Source organism: Heptranchias perlo, chromosome 16 (assembly GCF_035084215.1).
Source record: "Heptranchias perlo isolate sHepPer1 chromosome 16, sHepPer1.hap1, whole genome shotgun sequence".
Lineage (NCBI taxonomy): Eukaryota > Metazoa > Chordata > Chondrichthyes > Hexanchiformes > Hexanchidae > Heptranchias > Heptranchias perlo.
Genome location: NC_090340.1, coordinates 13457455 through 13482879, shown reverse-complemented (window position 1 = coordinate 13482879; position 25425 = coordinate 13457455). Strand labels below are relative to the sequence as shown.

Below are 25425 nucleotides of genomic sequence, written 5' to 3'. Positions count from 1 at the left end.
CCTAGATAGAGTGGATAGGAAGGACCTATTTCCCTTAGTGGAGGGGTCAATATCCAGGGGGCATAGATTTAAAGTAGTTGGTAGAAGGATTAGAGGGGAGTTGAGGAAATGTTTTTTCACCCAGAGGGTGGTGGGGGTCTGGAACTCACTGCCTGAGAGGGTGGTAGAGGCAGAAACCCTCAACTCATTTAAAAAGTACCTGGATGTGCACCTGAAGTACCGTAACCTACAGGGCTACGGACCAATTGCTGGAAAGTGGGATTAGGCGGGGTGGCTCATTTTCGGCCGGTGCAGACAAGATGGGCCGAATGGCCTCCTTCTGTGCCATAAATTTTCTATGATTCTATGATTCTATGATTTAAAATTGGCTGCTGCTGCGCAGGCTTCCCAGGCTATTGAGTCCATGTGTGTGTGCATGTGTTTGTGTCTGTGTGTGTGCATGTGTTTGTGTCTGTATGTGTGCATGTGTTTGTGTCTGTGTGTGTGCATGTGTTTGTGTTGTGTGTGTGCATGTGTTTGTGTCTGTGTGTGTGCATGTGTTTGTGTCTGTGTGTGTGCATGCGTTTGTGTCTGTGTGTGTGCATGTGTTTATGTCTGTGTGTGTGCATGTGTTTATGTCTGTGTGTGTGCATGTGTTTGTGTCTGTGTGTGTGCATGTGTTTGTGTTGTGTGTGTGCATGTGTTTGTGTCTGTGTGTGTGCATGTGTTTGTGTCTGTGTGTGTGCATGCGTTTGTGTCTGTGTGTGTGCATGTGTTTGTGCCTGTGTGTGCATGCGTTTGTGCCTGTGTGTGCATGTGATTGTGTCTCTATGTGTGCATGTGTTAGTGCCTGTGTGTGTGCATGTGTTAGTGCCTGTGTGTGCGCATGTGTTTATGTCTGTGTGTGTGCATGTGTTTGTGTCTGTGTGTGTGCATGTGTTTGTGCCTGTGTGTGCATGTGTTTGTGTCTGTATGTGTGCATGTGTTTGTGCCTGTGTGTGTGCATGTGTTTGTGTCTGTGTGTGTGCATGTGTTTGTGCCTGTGTGTGTGCATGTGATTGTGTCTCTATGTGTGCATGTGTTTGTGCCTGTGTGTGTGCATGTGTTTGTGCCTGTGTGTGTGCATGTGTTTGTGTGTGTGTGTGTGCATGTGTTTGTGTCTGTATGTGTGCATGTGTTTGTGTCTGTATGTGTGCATGTGTTAGTGCCTGTGTGTGTGCATGTGTTTGTGTCTGTATGTGTGCATGTGTTTGTGTCTGTGTGTGTGCATGTGTTTGTGTCTGTATGTGTGCATGTGTTTGTGTCTGTATGTGTGCATGTGTTTGTGTCTGTGTGTGTGCATGTGTTTGTGTCTGTATGTGTGCATGTGTTTGTGTCTGTATGTGTGCATGTGTTTGTGTCTGTATGTGTGCATGTGTTTGTGTCTGTATGTGTGCATGTGTTTGTGTCTGTATGTGAGCATGTGTTTGTGTCTGTATGTGAGCATGTGTTTGTGTCTGTATGTGAGCATGTGTTTGTGTCTGTGTGTGTGCATGTGTTTGTGTCTGTATGTGAGCATGTGTTTGTGTCTGTATGTGAGCATGTGTTTGTGTCTGTGTGTGTGCATGTGTTTGTGTCTGTATGTGAGCATGTGTTTGTGTCTGTATGTGAGCATGTGTTTGTGTCTGTATGTGAGCATGTGTTTGTGTCTGTGTGTGTGCATGTGTTTGTGTTTGTGTGTGTGCATGTGTTTGTGTTTGTGTGTGTGCATGTGTTTGTGTTTGTGTGTGTGCATGTGTTTGTGTCTGTATGTGAGCATGTGTTTGTGTCTGTGTGTGTGCATGTGTTTGTGTTTGTGTGTGTGCATGTGTTTGTGTTTGTGTGTGTGCATGTGTTTGTGTTTGTGTGTGTGCATGTGTTTGTGTCTGTATGTGAGCATGTGTTTGTGTCTGTATGTGTGCATGTGTTTGTGTTTGTGTGTGTGCATGTGTTTGTGTCTGTATGTGTGCATGTGTTTGTGTCTGTGTGTGTGCATGTGTTTGTGTTTGTGTGTGTGCATGTGTTTGTGTTTGTGTGTGTGCATGTGTTTGTGTCTGTATGTGTGCATGTGTTTGTGTTTGTGTGTGTGCATGTGTTTGTGTCTGTATGTGTGCATGTGTTTGTGTTTGTGTTTGTGTGTGTGCATGTGTTTTCAAGATATTAAGGGGAACTGATAGGGTAGACAGAGAGAAACTATTTCCGCTGGTTGGGGTGTCGGACTCGGGGACATAGCTCAAAAATAAGAGCCTGGACTTTCAGGAGTGAAGTTAGGAAACACTTCTACACACAAAGGGTGGGAGAAGTTTGAAACTCTCTTCTGCAAATGGCAGTTAATGCTAGCTCAATTGGTAATTTTAAATCTGAGATTGATAGATTTTTGTTAACCAAAAGGTATTAAGAGATATGGGGCTAAGGCGGGTATATGGAGTTAGGTCACATATCAACCATGATCTCAATGAAGAGTGGAACAGGCACAAGGGGCCAAATGGCCTACTCCTGTTCCTATGTGTGTCTGTACATGTGTTTGTGTCTCTCTGTATGTCTGTGAGTGTGTTCGTATCTGTATTTATGTGTGTGTCTATGTATATATATCTGTGCATGTTTGTGTCTGTGTGTATGTCTCTGCATGTGTTTGTGTCTGTGTGTATGTCTGTACATGTGTTTGTGTCTGTATGTGTGTGTGTCTGTACAGGTGTTTGTGTCCGTGTGTCTGTATGTCTGTACATGTGTTTGTGTCTGTGTGTGTACAGGTGTTTGTGTCTGGGTGTGTATATGTCTGTCCGTGCATTTGTGTCTGTGCGTGTATATGTCTGTATATGTCTGTACACGTGTTTGTGCCTGTGTGTATGTCTGTACAGTGTTTGTGTATGTGTGTGTATGCCTGTACAGTGTTTGTGTTTGTGTGTATGTCTGTACAAGTGTTTGTGTCTGCATGTATGTCGGTACATGTGTTTGTGTTTGTATGTATGTCTGTACATGTGTTTGTATCTGTGTGTGTATGTCTGTACATGTGTTTGTGTTTGTATGTATGTCTGTACATGTGTTTGTGTATGTCTGTACATGTGTTTGTGTTTGTGTGTATGTCTGTACATGTGTTTGTGTCTGTGTCTGTCTGTAGATGTGTTTGTGTCTGCATGTATGTCTGTACATGTGTTTGTGTTTGTATGTATGTCTGTACATGTGTTTGTGTCTGTGTGTGTATGTCTGTACATGTGTTTGTGTTTGTATGTATGTCTGTACATGTGTTTGTGTATGTCTGTACATGTGTTTGTGTCTGCATGTATGTCAGTACATGTGTTTGTGTCTGTGTCTGTCTGTAGATGTGTTTGTGTCTGCATGCATGTCTGTAGATGTGTTTGTGTCTGTGTGTGTATGTCTGTACATGTGTTTGTGTCTGTGTGTGTACATGTGTTTGTGTCTGTATGTGTATGTCTGTACATGTATTTGTGTCTGTGTGTATGTCTATACATGTGTTTGTGTCTGTGTGTGTATGTCTGTACAGGTGTTTGTGTCTGTGTGTGTATGTCTGTACATGTGTTTGTGTCCGTGTGTGTGTATGTCTGTATATGTGTTTGTGTCTGTGTGTGTATGTCTGTACAGTGTTTGTGTCTGTGTGTGTGTATGCCTGTACATGTGTTTGTGTCTGTGTGTGTATGTCTGTACAGTGTTTGTTTCTGTGTGTCTATGTCTGTACAGTGTTTGTGTCCGTGTGTGTGTATGTCTGTACATGTGTTTGTGTCTGTGTGTGTGTATGTCTGTACAGTGTTTGTGTCTGTGTGTGTGTATGTCTGTACATGTGTTTGTGTCTGTGTGTGTATGTCTGTACATTGTTTGTGTCTGTGTGTGTGTATGTCTGTACATGTGTTTGTGTCTGTCTGTACAGGTGTTTGTGTGTGTTTGTGTCTGTGTGTGTCTATGTCTGTACAGTGTTTGTGTCCGTGTGTGTGTATGTCTATACATGTGTTTGTGTCTGTGTGTGTATGTCTGTACAGTGTTTGTGTCTGTGTGTATGTCTGTATAGTGTTTGTGTCTGTGTGTGTGTATGTCTGTACATGTGTTTCTGTCTGTGTGTGTATGTCTGTACATTGTTTGTGTCTGTGTGTGTGTATGTCTGTACAGTGTTTGTGTCTGTGTGTGTGTATGTCTGTATAGTGTTTCTGTCTGTGTGTGTATGTCTGTACATTGTTTGTGTCTGTGTGTGTGTATGTCTGTACAGGTGTTTGTGTCTGTGTATGTCTGTACAGTGTTTGCGTCTGTGTGTGTATGTCTGTACATGTGTTTGTGTCTGTGTGTGTATGTCTGTACAGGTGTTTGTGTCTGTGTGTGTATGTCTGTACAGTGTTTGTGTCTGTGTGTGTATGTCTGTACAGTCTTTGTGTCCGTGTGTGTGTGTGTCTGTACATGTGTTTGTGTCTGTGTGTGTGTATGCCTGTACATGTGTTTGTGTCTGTGTGTGTATGTCTGTACAGTGTTTGTTTCTGTGTGTCTATGTCTGTACAGTGTTTGTGTCCGTGTGTGTGTATGTCTGTACAGTGTTTGTGTCTGTGTGTGTGTATGTCTGTACATGTGTTTGTGTCTGTGTGTGTATGTCTGTACAGTGTTTGTGTCTGTCTGTACAGGTGTTTGTGTCTGTGTGTGTATGTCTGTACAGTGTTTGTGTCTGTCTGTACAGGTGTTTGTGTCTGTGTGTGTATGTCTGTACAGTGTTTGTGTCTGTGTGTGTATGTCTGTACATGTGTTTGTGTGTGTGTATGTCTGTACAGTGTTTGTGTCTGTGTGTATGTCTGTACAGTGTTTGTGTCTGTGTGTGTGTATGTCTGTACATGTGTCTGTGTGTGTGCATGTCTGTACAAGTGTTTGTGTCCATGTGTGTGTATGTCTGTATAGTGTTTGTGTGTGTGTATGTCTGTACATGTGTTTGTGTATGTCTGTACAGTGTTTGTGTCTGTGTGTCTGTATGTCTGTACATGTGTTTGTGTCTGTGTATGTCTGTACAGTGTTTGTGTGTGTATGTCTGTACATGTGTTTGTGTGTGTGTATGTCTGTAGATGTGTTTGTGTCCGTGTGTGTATGTCTGTACATGTGTTTGTGTCTGTGTATGTCTGTACAGTGTTTGTGTGTGTGTGTGTATGTCTGTACATGTGTTTGTGTGTGTGTATGTCTGTACAGGTGTTAGTGTCTGTGTGTTTGTATGTCTGTACATGTGTTTGTGTCTGTGTCTGTGTGTGTATGCCCGTACATGTGTTTGTGTCTGTGTGTATGTCTGTAGAGTGTTTGTGTCTGTGTGTGTGTATGCCTGTACATGTGTTTGTGTGTGTGTGTATATGTCTGTACAGTGTTTGTGTCTGTGTGTATGTCTGTATAGTGTTTGTGTCCGTGTGTGTGTGTATGTCTGTACATGTGTCTGTGTGTGTGCATGTCTGTACAAGTGTTTGTATCTGTGTGTGTATGTCTGTATAGTGTTTGTGTCTGTGTGTGTATGTCTGTACATGTGTTTGTGTCTGTGTGTATGTCTGTAGAGTGTTTGTGTCTGTGTATGTGTATGTCTGTACAGTTTTTGTGTATGTGTGTGTATATGTCTGTACAGTGTTTGTGTCTGTGTGTATGTCCGTACAGGTGGTTGTGTCTGTGTGTGTATGTCTGTAGAGTGTTTGTGTCTGTGTGTGTGTATGCCTGTACATGTGTTTGTGTGTGTGTGTATGTCTGTACAGTGTTTGTGTCTGTGTGTATGTCTGTATAGTGTTTGTGTCCGTGTGTGTGTGTATGTCTGTACATGTGTCTGTGTGTGTGCATGTCTGTACAAGTGTTTGTATCTGTGTGTGTATGTCTGTATAGTGTTTGTGTCTGTGTGTGTATGTCTGTACATGTGTTTGTGTGTGTGTGTATGTCTGTAGAGTGTTTGTGTCTGTGTATGTGTATGTCTGTACAGTTTTTGTGTATGTGTGTGTATATGTCTGTACAGTGTTTGTGTCTGTGTGTATGTCCGTACAGGTGGTTGTGTCTGTGTGTGTATGTCTGTACAGTGTTTGTGTCTGTGTGTGTGCATGTCTGTACAAGTGTTTGTGTCCATGTATGTGTATGTCTGTATAGTGTTTGTATCTGTGTGTGTATGTCTGTACAGTGTTTGTGTCTGTGTGTGTGCATGTCTGTACAAGTGTTTGTGTCCATGTGTGTGTATGTCTGTATAGTGTTTGTGTCTGTGTGTGTATATGTCTGTACAAATCAAATTGGGCAGGGCAGCCTTGAGGAAGAGTTTATTGAGTGTATTAGGGATGGATTTCTTGAGCAGTATGTAACTGATCCTACAAGGGGGCAGGCAACCTTGGACCTGGTCCTGTGTAATGAGCCAGGATTAATTAATAATGTCCTAGTTAAGGATCCCCTTGGAATGAGTGACCATAACATGGTTACATTCCATATCCAATTAGAGGGTGAGAAGGTTGGTTCTCAAACAAGCGTACTGAGCTTGAATAAAGGAGACTATGATGGTATGAGAGCGGAATTGATTAAAGTGGACTGGGAAAATAGATTAAAGGGTAAGACGGTACATGAGCAGTGGTGTTCATTTAAGGAGTTATTTTACAACTTTCAAAAAATATATATTCCACTGAGGAAAAAAGGGTGTAAAAGAAATGAAAGCCATCCGTGGCTAAGTAAAGAAATTAAGGATAGTATCCGACTAAAAACAAGGACATATAAGGTAGCCAAACTTAGTGGGAGGATAGAAGATTGGGAAGTCTTCAAAAGACAGCAAAAAGTAACTAAAGGATTGATTTAGAAAGGGAAGATAGATTATGAAAATAAATGAGCAAAAAATATAAAAACAGATAGCAAGAGTTTCTACAGTTATATAAAAAGAAAAAGGGTGGCGAAGGCAAACGTAGGTCCCTTAGAGGATGAGACCGGGAAATTAATGGTGGGAAACATGGAGATGGCAAAAATGCTGAACAAATATTTAGTTTCAGTCTGGACAACACTGGACAAACAGGGGGCTCTAGTGGGGGGAGGAGCTAAATACGATTAAAATCATTAAGGAATTGGTACTCAGTAAAATAATGGGACTCAAGGCGGATAAATCCCCTGGACCTGATGGCTTACATCCTAGGGTCTTGAGGGAAGTGGCAGTAGGGATTGTGGATGCTTTGGTAATAATTTTCCAAAATTCTCTCGACTCGGCAAAGGTCCCGGCAGATTGGAAAACTGCTAATGTAACACCCTTATTTAAAAAGGGTAGTAGGCAGAAGGCTGGAAATTATAGACCAGTTAGCCTAACATCTGTGGTGGGTAAACCTTTGGAGTCTATTATTAAGGAGACAGTAGCGGAACATTTGGATAAACATAATTTAATAGGACAAAGTCAGCTTGGCTTTACGAAGGGGAAGTCATGTCTGACAAATTTGCTTGAGTTCTTTGAGGACATAACATACAGGGTGGGTAAAGGGGAACCAGTGGACGTAGTGACATCCAGAAGCCATTCAACAAGGTGCCACATAAAAGATTATTGCTCAAGATAAAGAATCACTGGATTGGGGGTAATATTCTGGCATGGGTGGAGGATTGATTATCTAATAGGAAGCAGAGAGTTGGGATAAATGGTTCATTCTCGGACTGGCAACCAGTAGCCAGTGGTGTTCCGCAGGGGTCGGTGCTGGGTCCCCAACTCTTTACAATCTATATTAACGATTTGGAGGAGGGGACCGAGTGTAACATATCAAAGTTTGCAGATGATACAAAGATGGGAGGGAAAGTAGAGAGTGTGGAGGACATAAAAAACCTACAAGGGGATATAGACAGGCTGGGTAAGTGGGCGGAGATTTGGCAGATGCAATACAATATTGGAAAATGTGAGGTTATGCACTTTGGCAGGAAAAATCAGAGAGCAAGTTATTATCTTAATGGCGAGAAACTGGAAAGTACAGCAGTACAAAGGGATCTGGGGGTCCTAGTGCAAGAAAATCAAAAAGTTAGTATGCAGGTGCAGCAGGTGATCAAGAAGGCCAATGGAATGTTGGCTTTTATTGCTAGGGGGATAGAATATAAAAACAGGGAGGTATTGCTGCAGTTATATAAGGTATTGGTGAGACCGCACCTGGAATACTGCATACAGTTTTGGTGTCCATATTTAAGAAAAGACATACTTGCTCTCGAGGCAGTACAAAGAAGGTTCACTCGGTTAATCCCGGGGATGAGGGGGTGGACATATGAGGAGAGGTTAAGGAGATTGGGACTCTACTCATTGGAGTTCAGAAGAATGAGAGGCGATCTTATTGAAACATATAAGATTATGAAGGGGCTTGATCGGGTGGATGCGGTAAGGATGTTCCCAAGGATGGGTGAAACTAGAACTAGGGGGCATAATCTTAGAATAAGGGGCTGCTCTTTCAAAACTGAGATGAGGAGAAACTTCTTCACTCAGAGGGTAGTAGGTCTGTGGAATTTGCTGCCCCAGAAAGCTGTGGAAGCTACATCATTAAATAAATTTAAAACAGAAATAGACAGTTTCCTAGAAGTAAAGGGAATTAGGGGTTACGGGGAGCGGGCAGGAAATTGGACATGAATTTAAATTTGAGGTTAGGATCAGATCAGCCATGATCTCATTGAATGGCGGAACAGGCTCGAGGGGCCGATTGGCCTACTCCTGCTCCTATTTCTTATGTGTTTGTGTCTGTATGTGTGTGTCTGTACAGTGTTTGTGTCTGTATGTGTGTGTGTGTACAGTGTTTGTGTCTGTATGTGTGTGTATGTACAGTGTTTGTGTCTGTATGTGTGTATGTACAGTGTTTGTGTCTGTATGTGTGTATGTACAGTGTTTGTGTCTGTATGTGTGTATGTACAGTGTTTGTGTCTGTATGTGTGTCTGTACAGTGTTTGTGTCTGTCTGTACAGTGTTTGTGTCTGTCTGTACAGTGTTTGTGTCTGTATGTGTGTGTCTGTACAGTGTTTGTGTCTGTCTGTACAGTGTTTGTGTCTGTATGTGTGTATGTACAGTGTTTGTGTCTGTATGTGTGTGTCTGTACAGTGTTTGTGTCTGTATGTGTGTGTCTGTACAGTGTTTGTGTCTGTATGTGTGTGTATGTACAGTGTTTGTGTCTGTATGTGTGTGTCTGTACAGTGTTTGTGTCTGTATGTGTGTGTCTGTACAGTGCTTGTGTCTGTATGTGTGTGTCTGCACAGTGTTTGTATGTGTGTGTCTGTACAGTGCTTGTGTCTGTATGTGTGTGTCTGTACAGTGTTTGTGTCTGTATGTGTGTGTCTGTACAGTGTTTGTGTCTGTATGTGTGTGTCTGTACAGTGTTTGTGTCTGTATGTGTGTGTCTGCACAGTGCTTGTGTCTGTATGTGTGTGTCTGTACAGTGTTTGTGTCTGTATGTGTGTGTCTGTACAGTGTTTGTGTCTGTATGTGTGTGTCTGTACAGTGCTTGTGTCTGTATGTGTGTGTCTGCACAGTGTTTGTATGTGTGTGTATGTACAGTGTTTGTGTCTGTATGTGTGTGTCTGTACAGTGTTTGTGTCTGTATGTGTGTGTCTGCACAGTGCTTGTGTCTGTATGTGTGTGTCTGTACAGTGCTTGTGTCTGTATGTGTGTGTCTGCACAGTGCTTGTGTGTCTCCTCTGCCCTCTCCAGACACCGCTGAGAGAGTCGCCCCTCTGCAGCAGAGAACTCCCGTGCCGAGTTGCGGTTGGGCTGGCGGCGAGGATGGGGTCATGGTGTGCTGAGGGTGGGGGTGAGTGGTGGATCTCTGGTCTCCAGTCTGATGTGATCTCCTCTCAGCGGCCGGCTGACAGCCAGTCAGTTTCCTGCAGGAGGAGCTGGCGTGTGTCAGTTTCTAACCCGGAAGCCGAGTCCCAGTCCCAGTCCCAGGAGGACTCATTCCCTGCAGCATCTGCTCTCCAAACTATTGACAAACTTTCTCTCGCTCTTCTTCCCCGGTCACCCGGGCTGCATTAATCGCTCTCGTCCGTCCTGACACCGAGGGCTCGGAGCCCGGTAAGAAGCCGCACTCCCGGGGGTAAGAAAAGTTGAGCGGATCTTGAATGGGACCAGGAGGAGGTGAGGGAGGGACATGAATGGCCTGGGAGCTGGGTGGAGAGAGCGACAGTACCTGGGGGCCGCGCACTGATTCCGTTTCCCTTCACATTCCCATTGCTTAAGTTACTTTTTGGAACTGAAGGAGCCCGTTGAAAGAGAGAGAGAGACACAGATATAGTGGGTCAGGAGGGGGGCCAGAGGGAATCACGAACTGAAAGTGAGGAGTCGGTTCAGTTCCGTGGTGGAGAGACATAAATTGGCCAAAAGTTTTTTTCAATTCATAACTTTGGAAAAGTTTGAGACTTGCGGCCTGTGGAACTTTTTACAACTTTTTAAAAGTTTTAGAAACTTTCTTCTCTCTCTCTTTGGGACTCATTCACCTTACTATTGGTCCCCCGATTTTTATTATTTTATGCTGACATCACTGATTGAAGCAGTTGTGTCCCGCCGAATGGGTGGACATGGAGCAGATAGTGTCAGAGGGGGGAGAGAGGAGGAGGGAGGGGAGGGGTCACCTGGGTTATTGGGCCCCAGGTCTGGAATCTGAGAGGAGGTTGGGTCACATTGTGAGACAGCTTTTTTTCTATAGTGGTTCCTTGTACTGACAAGTTGGTGATGATGCTTCAGATGTTAGTCACTGGTTAATCTTCCACTTTCTGCTGAGAATGTACATTACTCCCAAGGTGCTTGTTTATTCAGGATGGGCTGAGCGCAGGTCTGTACAGCTGTCTCCCTTACTTCACTATTAGCCTCTGCTCGTACAGTCCCTGCAGTCCTCAACCTCTTCAACGACATGCCGAGCTCTCTCCACTCCCCCCCCCCCCCCCCCTGCCCCGAGCCCCTTCGCTCCCCCTCTCCCCTGCCCCGAGCCCCTTCGCTCCCCCTCTCCCCTGCCCCGAGCCCCTTCGCTCCCCCTCTCCCCTGCCCCGAGCCCCTTCGCTCCCCCTCTCCCCTGCCCCGAGCCCCTTCGCTCCCCCTCTCCCCTGCCCCGAGCCCCTTCGCTCCCCCTCTCCCCTGCCCCGAGCCCCTTCGCTCCCCCTCTCCCCTGCCCCGAGCCCCTTCGCTCCCCCCTCTCCCCTGCCCCGAGCCCCTTCGCTCCCCCTCTCCCCTGCCCCGAGCCCCTTCGCTCCCCCTCTCCCCTGCCCCGAGCCCCTTCGCTCCCCCTCTCCCCTGCCCCGAGCCCCTTCGCTCCCCCTCTCCCCTGCCCCGAGCCCCTTCGCTCCCCCTCTCCCCTGCCCCGAGCCCCTTCGCTCCCCCTCTCCCCTGCCCCGAGCCCCTTCGCTCCCCCTCTCCCCTGCCCCGAGCCCCTTCGCTCCCCCTCTCCCCTGCCCCGAGCCCCTTCGCTCCCCCTCTCCCCTGCCCCGAGCCCCTTCGCTCCCCCTCTCCCCTGCCCCGAGCCCCTTCGCTCCCCCTCTCCCCTGCCCCGAGCCCCTTCGCTCCCCCTCTCCCCTGCCCCGAGCCCCTTCGCTCCCCCTCTCCCCTGCCCCGAGCCCCTTCGCTCCCCCTCTCCCCTGCCCCGAGCCCCTTCGCTCCCCCTCTCCCCTGCCCCGAGCCCCTTCGCTCCCCCTCTCCCCTGCCCCGAGCCCCTTCGCTCCCCCTCTCCCCTGCCCCGAGCCCCTTCGCCCCCCCTCTCCCCTGCCCCGAGCCTCTTCGCCCCCCTCCCCTGCCCCTCTCCCCTTCGCCCCCCCTCTCCCCTTCGCCCCCCCTCTCCCCTTCGCCCCCCCCTCTCCCCTTCGCCCCCCCCTCTCCCCTTCGCCCCCCCTCTCCCCTTCGCCCCCCCCTCTCCCCTTCGCCCCCCCCTCTCCCCTTCGCCCCCCCTCTCCCCTTCGCCCCCCCCTCTCCCCTTCGCCCCCCCTCTCCCCTTCGCCCCCCCTCTCCCCTTTGCCCCCACCTCTCCCCTTCGCCCCCCCCTCTCCCCTTCGCCCCCTTCGCCCCCCCTCTCCCCTTCGCCCCCCGAGCCCCTCTCGCCCCCCCCTCTCGCCTGCCCCGAGCCCCTTCGCCCCCCCCACTCCCCTGCCCCGAGCCCCTTCGCTCCCCCTCTCCCCTGCCCCGAGCCCCTTCGCTCCCCCTCTCCCCTGCCCCGAGCCCCTTCGCCCCCCCTCTCCCCTGCCCCGAGCCTCTTCGCCCCCCTCCCCTGCCCCTCTCCCCTTCGCCCCCCCTCTCCCCTTCGCCCCCCCTCTCCCCTTCGCCCCCCCCTCTCCCCTTCGCCCCCCCCTCTCCCCTTCGCCCCCCCCTCTCCCCTTCGCCCCCCCCTCTCCCCTTCGCCCCCCCTCTCCCCTTCGCCCCCCCTCTCCCCTTCGCCCCCCCCTCTCCCCTTCGCCCCCCCTCTCCCCTTCGCCCCCCCTCTCCCCTTCGCCCCCCCCTCTCCCCTTCGCCCCCCCCTCTCCCCTTCGCCCCCCCCTCTCCCCTTCGCCCCCTTCGCCCCCCCTCTCCCCTGAGCCCCTCTCGCCCCCCCCTCTCGCCTGCCCCGAGCCCCTTCGCCCCCCCCACTCCCCTGCCCCGAGCCCCTTCGCCCCCCCCTCTTCCCTGCCCCTCTCCCCTTCGCCCCCCCTCTCCCCTGCCCCTCTCCCCTTCGCCCCCCCCTCTCCCCTGCCCCGAGCCCCTTCGCCCCCCCTCTCCCCTGCCCCGAGCCCCCCCTGCCCCGAGCCCCTTCGCCCCCCCTGCCCCGAGCCCCTTCGCCCCCCCTCTCCCCTGCCCCGAGCCCCTTCGCCCCCCTCTCCCCTGCCCCGAGCCCCTTCACCCCCCCTCTCCCCTGCCCCGAGCCCCTTCGCCCCCCCTCTCCCCTGCCCCGAGCCCCTTCGCCCCCCCTCTCCCCTGCCCCGAGCCCCTTCGCCCCCCCTCTCCCCTGCCCCGAGCCCCCCCCTGCCCCGAGCCCCTTCGCCCCCCCCTCCCCTGCCCCGAGCCCCTTCGCCCCCCCCTCCCCTGCCACGAGCCCCTTCGCCCCCCCCCTCCCCTGCCCCGAGCCCCTTCGCCCCCCCCTCCCCTGCCCCGAGCCCCTTCGCCCCCCCCCCTCCCCTGCCCCGAGCCCCTTCGCCCCCCTTCGCCCCCCCCCTCCCCTGCCCCGGCCCCGGACCCTTCGCCCACCCCCGCCCCTTCCCCCTGCTCTGCCCCGACCCCTTCCACCTCTGCCCGCAGAAATCTCCCCGTGTTTGTCTCACGGTGTGAGATGAGGGGCCGGCAGCTCTCGAGATTTGTTCATTCATCACTGGGCAGTTCTTCCAACACATGGCAGCAGGGAGGAGGCAGGTGGCACTTCATCCACCGGGCAGGAGCCTCCCTATCTCAGCCTGGCTGCCAGGTACCGAGCTCCATTTGTAAAGGTACGGAAACAGGCCCCGACCCCACGTGGCAGGGACCTGAGGGAAAATAGGAAAAGGTTGGAGGTGTGGGTGGGGAGGGTGTTAAAAATAATTGCAAGAGGGATAAAAGGCTTCTCTGAAGAGTGGAAATGTGGAAGGACAGCTTGAGAAAGCAGAGAGTGGAGCAGGAAGCAACTGAGATTAGCAAGAGTGAAGATTAGGCCATTGAGGATGTGCTGCTAATCTCCAGAGTATTGAGTGAGAAGTCTAGTCAGGGTGAGCTCTGCTTCCCCTCTTGGGCATAGCAGGAAACGATTGGATAACGTTCTGATGACCTCGCAATGAATGAGAAATGGGGATCGAGGACAACCAGAAAGTGACCAGAGTTTGCCCTTAAGCTGAGAATAGATTTATATTGTAGATCAGGTTCTGGGTGGACACGAGCTCAGTGCTAAACACATCGACGCCAATCAATACCTTCAAAGCACTGCCAGCTCTTTGAACAAGAACTTCATGTCCTGGGGCTACATAAAGCTCATCTTACAGTGTCTGAGTGATGGATGAGGTCGAGTCAGAACAGAAGGGCCTTGGTTATAGAATCCAACATCAGCTGAACCTCTGAAAACCTACCCTGAAATGAGCATCACTGGTGCTGATGGATTTATTTACATCTATTTGTTCTCAGGGTGTGACGGAGAAACTGCTTGTTTCCAGTGATTGAGGGGTCCAGAACGAGGGGTACGTCGATAGAATCATAGAAGTTTACAACATGGAAACAGGCCCTTCGGCCCAACATGTCCTTGTCGCCCAGTTTATACCACTAAGCTAGTCCCAATTGCCTGCACTTGGCCCATATCCCTCTATACCCATCTTACCCACGTAACTGTCCAAATGCTTTTTAAAAGACAAAATTGTACCCGCCTCTACTACTGCCTCTGGCAGCTCGTTCCAGACACTCACCACCCTTTGAGTGAAAAAATTGCCCCTCTGGACCCGTTTGTATCTCTCCCCTCTCACCTTAAATCTATGCCCCCTCGTTATAGACTCCCCTACCTTTGGGAAAAGATTTTGACTATCGACCTTATCTATGGCCCTCATTATTTTATAGACTTCTATAAGATCACCCCGATATAAGATTAAATGTAACAAATTTGGGACAGAGAGCAGGAGAAACCTTTAAACTCAGAGGGCCATGAGGCTGTGGAGTGCACTACCAGAGTTAGCAATTGAAGCAGAGACAATGTCAACATTAAAGAATAGATGGGTGGGTGAAGGAGAGGAGAATAAAGGGATATGGGAACAGGGCTGACTTATAAGATCAGGACTACTGCTCGTGTTGGGGATAAACACCAATATGGACTGGTTGGGCCAGGCGGCCTGTTTCCATGCTGTAATTTCTGTAATTCTGTGTGGGCGACGCTGGCAAGACCATGTTTATTACCCATTCTTGAACCACTTCAGTCCTTCTGGTGATGGTGCTCGTGTGTTGGGTGGGGATATCGAGCCAGTGACGATGAAGGAACAGTGATATATGTTCAAGTCGGGATGGTGTCTGACTTGGAGGTGGTGTTGTTCCCATGCACCTGCTGCCCTTGTCCTTTTAGGTGGTGGAGGAGGTCGCTGGTTTGGGAGGTGCTGTTGAATTGAACCAGATAAATGGAGGGGCGAGACGCCACCTGTGATTTCTGAAGCCTTCCTTTTACGCGGGCTGGCCTACTTTAGCCAAGGCCACAGGCAGGCAGGGGGTCAGGATAGAGGCTGCTGTTTTGCTACTGTTGAAAATTCATTGTAAACCTTCATAACATTCTAAGAATGAGTTAATTCCAAAAACAGACATTTAGGGGTAGAAACTAGACTTGGGCAGTAGCTTGAAATGGGTAATCGACTAGACAAACATATCCTTTTGTGAATGTTCCAAAGATGGCACTAGATTAAACAATCTCGTCTTCATATGTGTTGAGACATGAAACTGATTTTCCTGTTTTTTTAAAAAACAATGTTTCTATGCTGTACTTTTTTCAATTATTTAAGTGTTGTTCAATTTTGAAACCGGCCTCCTGTTAGAGGCCCCGCCTGATAGTCCATGGACTCCGATGGAACTGATTATTAAGCAGGGCCGATAACAGGAGGTCGATGCTTTCCGCCCTACTGCCCATGACAAGTTTCTAGCCCTCAGTGCCCGGTTTATATCCTGAACCACCTGGTGAAGATCCAGCCTGTCCGCCCCATGACCAGTCGGGGTAATGCTCAGAATGTTTAATCTCAGCCTCTAGCTCTCCCACTCAGTGCCAGCTTGGCTCAGTTGAGAGCCCTCTTACCTCTGAGTCTGGAGGAAGTGTGATCCAGCTTCACTCCAGGAGTTATCAGAGGTGCTGTCTTTTGGAGGAGACTTTAAACCTACTTATTAAATTAAATTCAATCTATGAAATCTATCTGCCCCAGTGGTTCGGTGGTGACTAAAGATACTGTGACGCGATTGGAAGACGTGGGTCCCATGGGTCCCAGCCAACGTTCCTCCATCAACCAACCCCACCAAAAAAAACACATCAACTGCTCATCCAGCCAATTTCTGGGATCTTATTACGTAGAGAATGATTGCCACTTTTGCCTACGTTACACTTATTCCTTCTCTCAGTGATTAATTAAAAGTGCTTTGCGACTTTCTGCGGCGTGATAGTGTGAAAATCCAAATTCCAAGTTTGGAGCAAGACAACGCTTGCGTCCTTTACAAGTACGGCACCAAAAATATTTAGAAGCAATCGTGGTCTCATTCACCGTCTTTATCAGGCAGTTATCAGCAGAACGATTGCATCCTGAATCCTTCCTGTGTTGAAATGAAGACCCATTGCACTTTGTCCTGTTCTGACTCATTGTTTTCCAGATTTCTCACAATTGGAACTCCCGCTCTCCCTCAGTCCTTGCTTCCTCCTACAAAACCCAAGCTTGCAAGACCTAATCAGTACTTTCTCATTTACCTGGTTTTCCCATGAAGCTCCTTTTTAACACTGGACATGTCCTGTACCACCACAGGCCTCAAACCTTGACCTGAGTTTCTCCGAGAAATAAGAAATAAAGAACCTGCATTTATATAGCGTCTTTCATGACCTCAGGACATCCCAAAGTGCTTTACAGCCAATGAAGTACTTTTGAAGTGTAGTCACTGTTGTAATGTAGGAAACGCAGCAGCCAATTTGCTACACAGCAAGATCCCACAAACAGCAATGTGACAATGACAATATAGTGGTGTTGCTTTAGGGGTTAAATGTTAGTCAGGACACCAGTGAGACCTCCCCTGCTCTTCAAATAGTGCTGTGGAATCTTTTACCTTCACCTAAAAGGGCAGACGGGGCCTGAGTTTAAATTCTCACCTGAAAGACGGCACCTCCAACAGTGCAGCACTCCCGCAGTACTGCACTGGAGTGTCAGCCTAGATAATGTGCTGAAGTCTCTGGAGTGGGACTTGAACCCACAACCTTCTGACTCAGAGGCGAGAGTGCCACCCACTGAGCCACGGCTGACAAATGAAATAATCCCACCCCCAATTCAATGATTTGTTTTACAATTTTGGACATCAAACAATGTTGGGCCGGCTCGAGTCAGAGAGAAAATAGTGATACATTTTGAGACTCTTAGCAACCTTTTTCCAAAAGAACAGACTCTGGTTCTTGCTATAAGGGAGCACCCAGCTCCGCTGTGTGTGAAAGGGAGACCAGTAGGCAGTTTTGCTTCCTCATCAGTTTTGAACATTGTGCCCATGGATTTGGTGCATCCTCAAGACACTGAACAGCTCCCCCCCCGCCCCCGCCCCCGCCCCCGCCCCCGCCCCCGCCCCCGCCCCCGCCCCCGCCCCCGCCCCCGCCCTCGCCTTCTGCACCGTGGAAACCGTACTGACCTGCACTTGTTAAATCTGCTGGTGGGCAAACCGGCCAGACGGGAGTTGTGGCAACGTCGGCACAAGGTGCAGCCTTCAGGAGGGCAACCCGCCTCCCCTAATGGCTCAGCAGGGTTGTCCATTGGCTAGCTGAACCATGCAGAGCACCAAACACACTGCCAGTCACTGCGTTGAGCTAATCTGTGTTTTAACGCACGAGGCAGCTTGTTATCGTTCAGCTGTGATTGGAGGTTCAGTGTCAGCCAATTAGATCAGTTGGAAGCTGAGACTGGAACATAGGAACAGGAGGAGGCCATTCAGCCCCTCAAGCCTGTTCCTCGTTCAATTAGATCACGGCTGATCTGTACCTCAACTCCATTTTCCTGCCTTTGATCTAAATCCCTTGATACCCTTACCCAACAAAAAACCTATTGATCTCAGTCTTGAAAGCTCTAATTGACCCCCAGCATTCACAGCTTTTTGGGGGAGAGAGTTCCAGAATTCTTCTACTTTCTGTGAAAAGTGCTTCCCGGTTTCACTCCTGAATGGCCTAGCTCTAATTTTAAGATTCTGCTCCTTTGTTCTGAATTTCCCCACCAGAGGAAATAATTTCTCTGTATCTATCAAATCTCTTTAACATTTTTCACCCCTCAATCAGATCACCCCTCAATCAGATCACCCCTCAATCTTCTAAACTCAAATGAATGAAGGGCAAATTTATGCAACCTGTCCTCATAATTTAAACCTTTAAGCCATCAAAACTAATCAGATCACTTGGAGGGTGCCGCTCGAGGCTGTTAGAACAAAATAGGTCGACAAGAGTGCAGAACCGTAGGTTGACGGAACCAATTAATCAGATATTGCACTCTCCTTCAAACCCAAAGAGGCAAAGAGGTTTTAAGATGAGCTGATTGCTGACTGTCTGAGAAACATGTTCTTATTTATCTAAAATGCAGCTTTAAAAAATGTATTTTCCCCAAAAGAACTTTCTGGGGTGTATCTGGTCATTGTCTCAGGCTCCAGCGATGTTCTGTCTGGGGTGTGTCTGGTCATTGTCCCAGGCTGCAGGGGTGTTCTGTCTGGGATGTGTCTGGTCATTGTCTCAGGCTGCAGGGGTGTTCTGTCTGGGATGTGTCTGGTCATTGTCTCAGGCTGCAGGGGTGTTCTGTCTGGGATGTGACTGGTCCATTGTCTCAGGCTCCAGGGGTGTTCTGTCTGGGATGTGTCTGGTCATTGTCTCAGGCTCCAGGGGTGTTCTGACTGGGATGTGTCTAGTCATTGTCTCAGGCTCCAGGGATGTTCTTCAGGTGTTTCTGGTCAGTGTCTCAAGCTCCAGTGATGTTCTGTTTGGGGTGTGTCTGGTCATTGTCTCCGGCTCCAGGGGTGTTCTGTCTCGGGTGTGTCTGGTCATTGTCTCAGGCTCCAGCAATGTTCATCTGGGGTGTGTCTGGTCATTGTCTCAGGCTCCAGCAATGTTCATCTGGGGTGTGTCTGGTCATTGTCAAAATTCCATCCCCTCCCTGAAGATAATTCTGAATTGTAAACTGAGCTGATATGCTATGACTTCTAAATTCTACTTTGCTGATGGAATGACATTTATTACACACGAGTATTGCTCTATATAGAACAAAAACCCAGCAAAGCAGCTGATACTGTTTTGGTTAAAGGAGTAATTGGATACACATCAATTTAAAATGATCCCTTAGAGAGTGAGGACTGAGGTTAGGAGAATTTCTTTACACAGAGGGTTGTTGGCGTATGGACACTTTGTCACAGGGAGTGGTTGAGGCAGAGACCATTGTGTCTATTAAGGAAAAAATGGATAGGTATTTGAAGCAGAGGAAGATACAGGACTATGGGAAGAGAGCAGGGCAGTGGGGTTAGTTTTGCATTGGAAGGGAAAACCCAACACAGGCACGATGGGCCGAATGGCCTCCTTTTGTGCTGTAAACTTCTATGGTTTTATTAATCTTTCTGATTTGGAATAGCTTTGAAGGTTATAGGATATAGTATGGATTGAGCAAATGATGGTTGCTGGGCTGAAATGAGACTGGCTGGCATTGGATAATGGAGGTTGTAAGATTTGATCCCAGAGTTTCAATTGATGGATTGGGAAATGTTTATACAGAACGTTTAGCAAATGAAATGAGTGGGGTACAGTCCAGAGTGGGGCTGCTTGTGCAAGGAGCGTTTGAATGGGCCAGCTGGCCCTCTCTCATTTCATCCTTTCTTAGAGAAGGTCATTACAGGTAATTTGGGTACAATCTGCCCCCTCCCAAAAATAACTCTGGCTTGGCAGGAATTTAAAGTTAACGTAAAAAATGGGAAAGAGGGTTAAAAGTTTCCCATTCAATGAACTGACCCATCCCTTTGGATAGGACCTCCATTAAAGAGGGCAGGCATTTAACTGGTGAAATGTGCACCTTGCCCATCGTGAAGGGGCTCTGTACTATTTAACACATTCAATCTCACACCTCGGGACCAACGGCAGTATTTAATATGTGAAATGGACATTGCAGTCCACCTTGGGACGGTCGCATGTTCCTTGTCTGCTAGCCGAGTTCTGCAGTGATTGGTGAGTGTGTCCCTCTGCACCCTGGGTACAGGTGGTTACCTCTGGCCTTCTGCATATCTCTCTCTCTCCCCATCACAACCTTTCCTCTTCTGTTCCTTTTAACCTTCACGTAGGTTCCCCCATATACATCTTTCCTCTCCTTGCGCTCTCACGCTGTTGTTATCCAGACTCCCCTGCTCTGTCCCATTCTTTCCCAGGGCCTCCTCACCTCCCTCAGCCTCCCCTTCCTCCTACAATCCGCAGGCCTTGAAAACCTAAGCTTGGCGTGGTCTGACCACTGCTTCCTGATTTACCTCGTCCTCTCCGCTCCTCTTGTTCAGCCTCGATTGTGTCCTGCACTGTGGGCCTTGGCCCTTCACCTAGATTTTCTTAACAAGAGAGACAAAAAAAAATGATTGCATTCAGAAGTACTTCACTCCACTCAATGATCCTCATTTAAATTCAGTCCCAGCGTGAGTGGTTTAAATGGACCGAGGTACAAATTGGACGTTTTACTCGAGGCGCAGGATGTTGAAGTGGAAACTTATTTTGATGACTCAGTTATTTGGATCCAAGTTAAATAAAAGGGCAGGAGCTGAATGTAAACAGGCTGTGGGGCCGCCATCTTTCAATTCCAAAGACAAACATACAGTAAAACATGGCTCCCCGCGTCCCTGAGGTAATAAAGTGGCTGCGGGCGGTGTTGGCTGTCGGCCTGTCCCTGCGGTGATCGTTACATCTGTCGGCAGCTTCCCGTTTTACATAGAAATACATACGGCACAGAAACAGGCCATTCGGCCCAACAGGCCTGTGCCGGTGTTTATGCTCCACAAAAGCCTCCTTCCACCTTAGTTATTCTCACCCCATCAACTTATCCTTCTATTCCTCTCTCCCTCATGTGTTTATCTAGCTTCCCCTTAAATGCGTCTATACTATTCACCTCAACTACTCCTTGTGGTAGCGAGTTCCACATTCTCACCACTCTCTGGGTAAAGAAGTTTCTCCTGAATTCCTTATTGGATTTATTAGTGACTATCTTATATTTATGGCCTCTAGTTCTGGCCTGCCCCACAAGTGGTACTTTTGAAGTGTAGTCTCTGTTGTAATGTAGGAATCGCGGCAGCCAATTTGCGCGCAGCAAGGTCCCACAAGCAGCAATGAGATAAATGACGAGATCATCTTTTTAGTGATGTTGACTAAGGGATAAATATTGGCCAGGACACCGGGGAGAACTCCCCCGCACTTCTTCGAAATAGTGCCTTGGGATCTTTTACGTCCACCCGAGAGGGCAGACGGGGCCTCGGTTTAACATCTCGTCCAAAAGACAGTGCCGCACTCCCTCAGTACTGCACTGGGAGTGTCAGCCTGGATTATGTGCTCAAATCTCTGGGGGTGGGGGTGCGGGGAATGTCCATGAGTATTTTTATGAACCTATATAAGTTTTGAACATACAATGGGGCGCTATGTTGAATAAAAAGTACTTGCTGTAAACTTTCCTTTCTCTATAAGGAAGATTGCTGTGCTCAGGAGACCTATTAATCATCGTGATAAGGTTTTGGCTGTAGTGTAGGCACTACCTGGTACCTGCAAGGGACAACACGTAGCTGCAGGGGAGTGGGGAGACAGATGTAACCTTTCTTAACTTCAAAGTTTCTGTCTTATCTGATGAATCTTTGAAGGTCAAACTCTCTCCCTTGTAAAAATAGCAACTGACTGATTCTCTCTGATCCGAGCAGCCTGCGATTGGGTGCTTTCTTGTAACCTTGAACAATTGGACATCCCTCTTATTGAGGCCTACACTTGAGGGGAGAGGAGCAAAGGCAGCTGGGGAAGGTGCTGTTGACCTGTAGTGTCCCACAACTGTGTTTGCACATGTGTTACTCTCAAATTGGAGGTGATGGGGAGACTTGTTCATTACATAGAGTTACATAGATTTTAGAGCACAGAAACAGGTCATTCAGCCCAACTGGTCTTTGCAGGTGTTTATGCTCCAAATGATCCTCCTCCCACCCTTCTTCATCTAACCCTATCAACATATCCTTCTAATCCTTTCTCTTTCATACACTTATCTATTAAGGATGTTGGCTAAATGGATTTTGTAGAAGAAAGTTCATGTGCCAGGCGCTTGGCAATTTTCTGGTTGTGATTCGGACACTGGCCCTGGATATTACTTACACCTGCATGGAAGTTATGCTTTTACATTTAGAAGCTTTTAAAATGTGGTTGCAGTGTAGAACTTGCTATCAGTCACTTCTGTCGGACACTGTCCTTTGTGGATCTTGGTGCTGTCAGTGGGGATCAGTGAGCCGTACTTGTATTTGTATCTTTAGCAGACCCAAGCTCCACCATTTTTATGAGGCTATTCCAACTTCTTTCATTTCATTTAATAAAACCTCTCTCCGGCCCCAATTGGAGCCTGCCTGAGAGAGGCCCGAGCTCACAGTGGAAGGCTGGTAAGCCATGGATAACAATGCCTGGCTTCTCCTGAGTGGGCAAGTAGCTGTGACTGGGTCAAAGATGAGGGACCTGATCGTGGGGGTCTTTGAGAGGCATCATGATGAGGACCTCTAGCACCAGACCATCGAAGGGTTTGGTTTGAGATCTGGGATGGAAACCTGTGCTCATTGCAGTTAAAACTATTAGCCGTGAATAAGGGTACATAGAAACATACAAAATTAATGGGCAGGAAAAGACCAGCTGGTCCATTAAGCCTGCCCCACTAATGCATTTAGCAAAACAATGTATGAGCCAACATCTTGATCTGTCTGAGACACTCCATCGAAGCATAAGAATCCTATCAAATGTCTGGCCTGTTTTTCCATCCGGAACACCAACTCCTTGGGTAGTAAGGAGGCTGAGATCCGACTTTTCTTTGCCAGCAGTCCAGTAAATGTTTGCTCGGGCGTGAGACTGGCATTGAAGAGAAACTGTCCGATTTTCATTTTGATTTGGGTTGGTGGGGTGGGGGGTTGAGGAGGTGCTGAATTCGCTGATCTCAGCCAGGACATCAGTAGAGTTGCTACAATTAGCTTAATTGGGTTAGGAAGAGGAAAAAGTGCCCTTGATCGTTACATGTCACCCCTACTGGAAAGTGCACGTGTGTGATGTCACCCTATTGGAAAGTGCGCGTGTGTGATGTCACCCCCACTGGAAAGTGCACGTGTGTGATGTCACCCCCACTGGAAAGTGCACGTGTGTGATGTCACCCCTACTGGAAAGTGCACGTGTGTGATGTCACCCCTACTGGAAAGTGCACGTGTGTGATGTCACCCTATTGGAAAGTGCACGTGTGTGATGTCACCCCCACTGGAAAGTGCACGTGTGTGATGTCACCCCCACTGGAAAGTGCACGTGTGTGATGTCACCCTATTGGAAAGTGCACGTGTGTGATGTCACCCTATTGGAAAGTGCACGTATGTGATGTCACCCTATTGGAAAGTGCACGTGTGTGATGTTAAGGGAGGCTTGATGTATACACAAGGGAGAAGGGGATACAGGGCAGGATGGGAAGAGGAGATTAGTGTGGGAGGAGGCTCATGTGGAGTATCAACACCAGCTTAGCCCACTTGGGCCAAATAACCTGTTTCTGTGCTGTAGATTCGAGGCAAATCTATGTTTTACTGGGCGGTGCGCTCATAAGTTGACCCACTTGAGAAGCCAGTCCTGTCAAGATGTCAGCCATAGCTCAGTGGTATACTCTCGATTTTGAGTCAGAAGGTTGTGGGTTCAAGTCCCATTCCAGTGACTAAAGCGCATAATCCAGGCTGACTCTTCAGTGCAGTACTGAGGGAGTGCTGCATTGTCGGAGGTATTGTCTTTTGGATGAGACAGTAAACCAAGGCCCTATCTGCCCTCTCAGGTGGGCGGAAAAGATCCCACGACAATATTCGAAGAAGAGCAGGGGAGCTCTCCTGGTGTCCTGGCCAATATTTATCCCTCAACCACTACCTAAAACAGATTATCTGGTCATTTATCTCATTGCTGCTTGTGGGATCTTGCTGTGTGCAAATTGGCTGTCGTGTTTCCTACATTACAACAGTGAGCATACTTCAAAAGTACTTAATTGGCTGTAAAATGCTGAGGTTGTGAAAGGTGCTATATAAATGCAAGTCTTTCTTTCTTTGTTCTTACAGGAATTTACCCATCTCTTTTGCTTTAGGTTTCCTGTTTTCAGAGAATGAGAACAAACTTTAAAGACTGGTTTATATTGCAGGGTTTTCTGTTGCTAGCCCAGAAGGAGCTGGTTTGTTACTGGAGCTGTGGGTGAGGGGTATAATCATTTACAGGCACGGGGAATTGAGGAGAAGAGGCAACTTGTTCTTACAGGCCCATCGAAGCTCATCCTTCCCAGTACGCTGACTCTCCCTCATTGTATCAGCCAGCTGTCCTGTGAACATTCCCACTGCTTTTATCTCTCTTACTCCAACCAGCAAGTTATTCCAAACATTTAACACCCTTTGGGTAAAGAAATTCCTCCTATTATTTGTTTCAAATGTACTAATTCACCAATCTAAATTGATGTCCTACTTTAAAGTAACATTCTGGGTTTCCTTTATCAATACTATTTAATATTTTAACCTTTAAGACTGTGAAGCTCTCTCTCTTTTTCTATCTCTTCTCTCCTCTTTTTTCACTTTCTCTTTTTTTCTCTCTCTCTCATTCTCTTTTATTCTCTCTCCATCACTCTCTTTCTCTAACTTTTCCTCATAACTCATCCTCTTTACGTTTTTCTCTGCACCCTCTCCAGTTCTTGTGTTTGCTTCTTGTTGCTTGCTGACCAGATGTTGCTGTCCCTTGAAGTGCAGTGAGGATCCTTCGGTACTTTAAGGGTTAATCGGCTGGATTGTGCATGGATGGGCGGAGTCACCTGTCAGAATATGATTAGACGTGTCTGTTCACAGAGCTCCCATTACATTCCTGATTTGTCTCCGCCCACAACCTCTGGCAATGAGCCCATCCAGCTGTTCCTGAGTCCATTGTCCAGCAGTTCCTTCGATCCCAAGCTCCAATTACAGAACTGTACCCAAATCAAGAGGGGTAAAAGAAGAAAAATGGAGGGAAACCTGCAAGAGTTATTTTTTTTTAGAAAGTTCACATTTTCACTCATTTGGAATTAAGCAACCCTCCCGCAGTCAACAATAACTTGCATTTATATAGCGCCTTTAATATAGTAAAATGTCCCACGGCGCTTCACAGAGGCGTAATGAGAAAAAATTAAAGCCGAGCCAGAAAAGGAGATATTAGGAAGGGTGACCAAAAACTTGGTCAAAAAGGTGGGTTTTAGGTAGGTTCTTGAAGGAGGTGAGAGAGGCAGAGGGGTTTAGAGAGAGAATTACAGAGCGTGGGACCCAGGCAGCTGAAGGCACGGCCGCCAATGGTGGGGTGAAGGGCTTGCGTACGAGATCACAATCTCTCAATCCTTCCGCTTCAGGATCACAGTCTCGCACTAATGGCGGACCCCACTTCCAATAGTGCACAGAAAAGGCCCTATCTCTATTCTGTCTTCCTCTGCACTGTGGCGAGCTCTGTTCTGCTGAGATTGAAGCTTCCCTGTAGCGAGGAGCACTCCCGAGGATCCGGTCAGCTGGTGACCTACATTTGGAGCAGCTGGCGTGGGGAAAATGAATGTCATCGGATGAGGCCTTCATGTAGGAATAAGGAATCTAGACCCTGA

General features: G+C 48.2%; 1 protein-coding gene and 1 pseudogene across 1 annotated transcript in view; both read left to right on the top strand.

Annotated features, from left to right (window-relative positions):
• The first annotated feature begins 875 nt into the window (after positions 1-875).
• LOC137333398 (uncharacterized) lies at positions 876-25425 on the top strand (annotated as a pseudogene).
• LOC137333397 (engulfment and cell motility protein 3-like) overlaps positions 9845-25425 on the top strand; it is a 73816-nt gene continuing 58235 nt past the window's right edge. The window contains 1 exon segment of the mRNA XM_067997548.1: positions 9845-10007. The gene's annotated coding sequence lies outside the window, so the exon portion shown is untranslated.